At 34.8% G+C, this 6,112-nt stretch overlaps 1 non-coding gene across 1 annotated transcript; it reads left to right on the forward strand.

Annotated features, from left to right (window-relative positions):
- The first annotated feature begins 2,343 nt into the window (after window positions 1–2,343).
- LOC125126649 (U6 spliceosomal RNA) lies at window positions 2,344–2,448 on the forward strand. The gene has a single exon (XR_007134744.1). It is a non-coding gene; the product is annotated as a U6 spliceosomal RNA (small nuclear RNA).
- Window positions 2,449–6,112: the final 3,664 nt, after the last annotated feature.

The following is a 6,112-nucleotide window of genomic DNA, read 5'->3' on the forward strand; positions in this document are numbered from 1 at the left end:
GCTATGTATAGCAAAAATTAACACAATATTGTAAACAAACTATATTCAATAAAAAATTTTAAAAATGAATTAATACCAGTTATCACAATTACCAAGTTGTATGTACACCCTATATAACCCTTTTATTTGAAACGGAAAAAATAAAAATGAAATCTAACCTACGAGTGACTGCAATTACTTACTTAACTCAATCAAATCATCCTCACCCTGGACTAAGGGGAACTCACACCACCTAAACAGCAACTCACTTTTCTGCTTTTCAAGTTCACCTCTGGAGATGTTACTGCGGACATGATCCTGATAAATAAAATGTGTAAATCTGGTCCTAGTTCTTATTGCCAGGTCACAGAGCATGAAATCTGGGTATCCTCCAATTTGCACATAGATATGAAAAGGTAAGCAAAGGTATGTGCCTGTATAGAAACAAGAGAGGATGCTTACTGCAAAGAAGGGCAAGCATATTAAAAAGTTCTGTGAAGCCAAGTAGTTTTTAAGTGTTATTAATATGTTGAATGGCTGTATAGGGAGAAATGGAGATACAGTATCTAATACAGAGTTAATAATAAAACATGTAAGAGTTGGTAAGATAGGTTTTAAAAGCTTAGTCTATAAATGTTTTTCTCTAACACACACTGAAAAGATGTCTAAAGGAAATAGGACTTTTAATGCACACACACACATGCAGGCACATAGTCATTTGAACTGACACACTATGGCAGCAGCTAAAATTTAGGAAGTAACCTAATTTCTTATAGACCAAGAGTCCACAATCCTATGTTAATTTGATTGTGACATTTCATAGCCACCAGATGGAACAACAGCAACAAGAGAATACACAGTGCAAAGAGCTACAGACTCAGGCTGTTTGTGGATCATGCTGTGTTATCCATTTTGAGTATTTTAGGATGTGACTGTCTGATGAATTCACCTTTTTTACTCCTCCGTCTTTTATGTTTAATTACAGAATCACAGAGAGATTACGGGATGGTTCAAGACACTGGACAGATAAGAAAATACATGCTTCCTACTTTCCAGTAACATTTCTCATGGGAAAAAAGAATGAAAACTGAATGTTCAATTACAAGAATTTTTACCTGAAAACATATTTTAGGAAGTTGGAAATAGACTGAAGAGGAAAATAAAGAGTAGGTCAGACTTTTTCTGTGTGAAGGGGATTCATTAAGCCGGGGGACGGTGGGGGGCAGGGGTCAGGGATAGTCTAGCTATAACCTTTCACCTAAGGAAGTCATTCCGGTTTTATAAATCTGTATAACCCAACAGAGCTCATTTACTTTTATTTTAATGAGTTATATTAATTAAGTTAGAATAGCTACTATAGCAGATAAACCCTAAAATCTCAGTAGCTTAACTCAAATCTCAGTGGCTTAACACAGGTTTATTTTTTGCTCCATTAATTTCCAAACACTTGTCTTATTCAAGGGTGTCTCTGCCAGAGGTAATTCAGGGACTCATCAAGTCCATACCGTGGAGGAACTGCATGAATTTCTGGCAGACAGATTAGCTGTCTGTTATCAGAAAAACTCAAGTCCTGAGTACCTAAACACCTGACTTCAGGAGACTTTTTCTCCTAGATCCTGAGAAAGTCTAAAATGGAATCACTAGAAAATAATAGTGTGGGAACTTCTATGCACAGTTCTGTAGTCAATGGAACATTCCAGAAAAAAAATGGTAGTTACATATAGCAACACAAAAAGGCAAATGTTAGATAAAAGGAATTGATCAAAAGGAATTTTGATAGATGTAATAATAGCTGTTAGATAAATTATGCTATAAATATGTCAATATACCTGCAGGTTATTCTATGACCCTCCTATGGAATGATCTACATTTATTTTGCTGATGTTTGCTTTTGAACCCATATGTATTAAAAGCTCAACCGGGTAGAGTAGAGGCTGGCTTTAACAGAAACATGGAAGTTTTTTTCTGAATTTTCTGCTAAAGTGGGAGCAAATGTCTGAAGATGAAGATGTTGTCATCACTATTGCTCCTTACTTGTTCTCAAGGATTAGACAATGTACTGCCTAGTCTATATTTGTCATCCAATACTCCTTAGAAATATACTGGGCTATGGGTCATTACCTATCCTTATTGACATAAAACATTTCACCATGACCTTAATTAACTGTTTTATAGAATCTGAGTAATTCAGGTAAATGAGTGCACATGGGTGAGATCCAGCTGGTACTGTCATTGACAAAGATGTAGAGTTAAACCATAAGACTTTATTAGTGACCAGGCAGGAGATTTTTTTTTTTTTTCACAAGAGATCAGAGATCTCTGAGGATAAACACCTCTAAATTAGGAATGAAGGTCACAGTGGGTGCTCACTTCGGCAGTGCATATATTAAAGGTGGAACATCACAGAGAAGATGAGCATCACCCCTGTGCAAGGATGGCATGCAAATTCATGAAGTATTCCATGTTTTTGTGGGATGGACTGAGAGTTTGGGGTTAGTAGTTGCAAACTATTATATTTAGCATGGATAAGTAATGAGGTCCTACTGTATAGCACAGGGAACTACATCTAGTCTCTGCAGTAGACCATGATGGAAGATAATATAAGAAAGGGAATGTGTGTGTATATATACACATTATATATATATATACATACATACCCATATCTATATGTATGACTGGGTCACTTTGCTGTACAGCAGAAATTTGCACAAACTGTAAATCAACTGTACTTTAACACAAAAAAAATTTTTTTGAAATCACAGCAGTAGGTTGACTCCCCAGTAGTGTCATGATGACAGATAGACCCTAAAGACAGGAAAAAATGGTGAAATAGCGATCAAAACATACACCTCCGAGAAAGGGAGCTTGCATCTATAACAGAACCCCATGAAACTGCAAATATGAAAAATCTTCAGATGCCATCATGGTATCAATCTCTGATTCATTATACCTTTCCAGAACCCCAAGTTATCACACATTTTACAAAAGAAATACTAGCACATGTTAGAGTTGACAATTCCTTTCCAGTCACTTCTGGAAAAATGGACACATATTTAGTTAAACTCACTGCAATTGTCCACCATTTCATTTATTTAAAACCTATTTATCCAGTGTCAACTCTTGGCCAGACAGTGCTTTGTCCTAGAGAGAAGATATTTTAAAATGCACAAAAGTTCCAAAATAATACTTCTTCCTTCATGGAACTAATATTTGAAGTAAGAAGAAAGATGAACAAATATTCTTATAAGCACAGAAAGCAATACAACTCAAGTTATTGAAAAAAAATATATACACAGAACTATGAGAATGCGATACTCTGAGAGTCAGGGAAGTACTTCTTGAGGTGGTGGGTTTCAACATGAAAATGGAAGCAACTTATGCAGTGGGAGGTGGAAGAAGAAAGCTATGACTGGAGCATAACAAACAAGACATAAAATGATGTTAAATCACATGAAATTATATTATCTGACAGAAGGCTGATCACATGAAGCCTTAGAAGCCATTTAGGTATTTGCATCTTTACACCAAAAGCAATGGGAGGAAACTGACTTCACTGGATTTGTATTTTACTAAGATCACTCAAGATCAAGATCTCTCAGATTGGAGGAGGCAGACTCTAACACATCCGAATTTATTGCCTTCACCCTAACAGGTTTCTCTAGCTTTCAGGCCAACTCAATTTCATTATGCCATGGAAAACAGAGAACTTATTTATATTTCTTTAAAAAAAGAAAATAACTGAATTTCACATGCTACAAACTTTCCTGATGTTACTAGGCAGCATGACATTATAGACACAGCTTCTACTGGAAGAAAAAGTTGCTATTTCCATATACATTGAATATCATATGTACACAGTGGTATACCTATAATCTCTTGGGTAGATAAGCTTTAGGTTAAAGAAAATAAGTTCCCCATTCCACTGCTTCCCTGTCTTTTCTGCTTATTCCCAGGATATCTTAATAAAAATTACTTTGTGTCACTTGGCTTATGTCTTTTGCTCGCATCTTAACTTTGAAGCCCTCCTAGAAAGTCAGCATCCAAAAAATGTCATGCCATAACATAGGATGTCCCCTGAAAGTGACCCCCAACCATCTCTGAATAGGAAGTTTAACCTTCATTGACAAATTCCCCTTTAGGTGAACACCTTGCCTGTTTCACAAAAAAAAAAAAAAAAGTCTTACAGAAAATACTGACGAGCACTTACTCTGTCCCCATTTCTGCGGATTACCTAAATTTCAGAGTTTAAAAGGATACGCCAACTTTCTTTAATTATGAAGTTCGATGGTATTGGCAATATTACATTGTCAGATCTTACGTTAAACATTTGTGTGAAAATTAAACATGATTTAAATTCTAGTTTCTAAGATTTGTTCCTCTCTACTCCGATTATACAAAACCACTATTAATATGCTGTGAAATGAGACATCTACAGCATCACTAGTCAAAGCCTTTAAGTGGTAATCCTTCTGAATCCCGTCTTGTAATAGCTGAACATTTGCTGCACAAAACCAATGAAATTCACACATGCTGCTATGGAGTAGTGGAGCGATTATTGCAGCATTTTTCCCCCAAAGTACCTTAGGCTTCAGATGATTAGAGAATAGTCTTATGTTTTAAACTTCCTGCCAACAATGTGGCTTTTTAGTTGCATTGGATTGAGGACAAATTGTAGTATAATGTATGTTGACAGTTTAATAACATGGGTTACTATCCTTGGTGTACTTTATGATGTAATACATCCTTATAAGTGTCTCCAGAGAATTGTGCTATGATTTTCGAGGCACAGAAAATTCAATAAACTAAAACAGTCTGAGTAAGATTCCTGCTTTCTGTATACTTTGGACATTTTCCTAAAAAATACATAGGTGCTACCCTTCTAAAATATTTTTCCGACATGACTTTTCTGTTTTTCTTCTCAAGCTGTAGATTTTAAGATTGGAATGGTACAATTCCTATTAAATTATACATTAAAAATATAAAAGTCTCTTTCTATATATACTAAACAGTCTTTTTCAGGTCTCAGAGGTAAAGTTCCTTTTCTATAAAAAGCTTTAATTGTGGTTTTTAAAAATCTCATTAAATATTTAGATCTTTTAGAACACAAGTGTTTTCTGTTGAGGTTTAAACACATTTAGCCTAATTATTTCTAATGTTTTGACCATTGTACAAATACTTGTAGTATTAAATAGCTAACAGCATAAAACAAAATAGCAAGTCTTATGCGTAGAATTCCTATAATTACTCCTGGATTTTTTTTTCATCAAGATATTTCTGGATGAAACGAAAATGGCAATTTAATTTATTTCTAAAGTGAAATAACACATTGTTATTAAATGACTGCAATTCTAATACAGATTTTTTATACAGCCTTAGTCCATCTTTCTTTGCATTTATATAACCATAAATGCTAGAAAATATTCACGTTCTCAAGCACATCAAACACACTGTGAATCCAGGATAGACAATTACCTGGTACTTTAGGGATTTACAGAAAGGAAAACACACTACAATCATTTGAAAGAAATATTTTCACAACACCACTTTACAAAAAAAGAGACTTAGTAATTTTATCATCCACCGGTAAGGTAAAAAAGGAGTTTGATAAAATGATTACAAATCACCAGATTCCACAACTATCATCCTTTATTCAATCTTTTCAAAAAGCTCGATAACATGGGAATACAGAAAAGCATAAGACAAACTTCCTGTCCTAAACACAATATACTCATTTTCATTAAGTACTATGTAAAATATCTGACATATATGATTTCCTCACTGCTCCAAGCAACCCCAGAGGATATGTTCCTTGTTACTATCTACATTTTATAAATAAGGGAAGAGGGTCCAGAAAGGTCAGTGGTTCACCTAAGCTCTTTGATCAAAGAGGTGGTGGATTTAGGATTCCAGCCTTGGCATTGAGACTTCAGAACCTGGAATCTACTGCCTTGTCCACTGACCAGGACACTGATTTTGATTTTTTTTAAAGCATATGTAGGTATTTTCATTAAAAAAAATAATAGAAAGCAACATAAAGCACACTAAATGAACATAGGTTTTATTTACTGTTTGTTTGAGGATGAAGAAACTCATCCATTTGGGATGTTCCCATTGTGACACAGCGTAAATGAAT

This window comes from Phacochoerus africanus, chromosome 4, assembly GCF_016906955.1.
Source record: "Phacochoerus africanus isolate WHEZ1 chromosome 4, ROS_Pafr_v1, whole genome shotgun sequence".
NCBI lineage: Eukaryota > Metazoa > Chordata > Mammalia > Artiodactyla > Suidae > Phacochoerus > Phacochoerus africanus.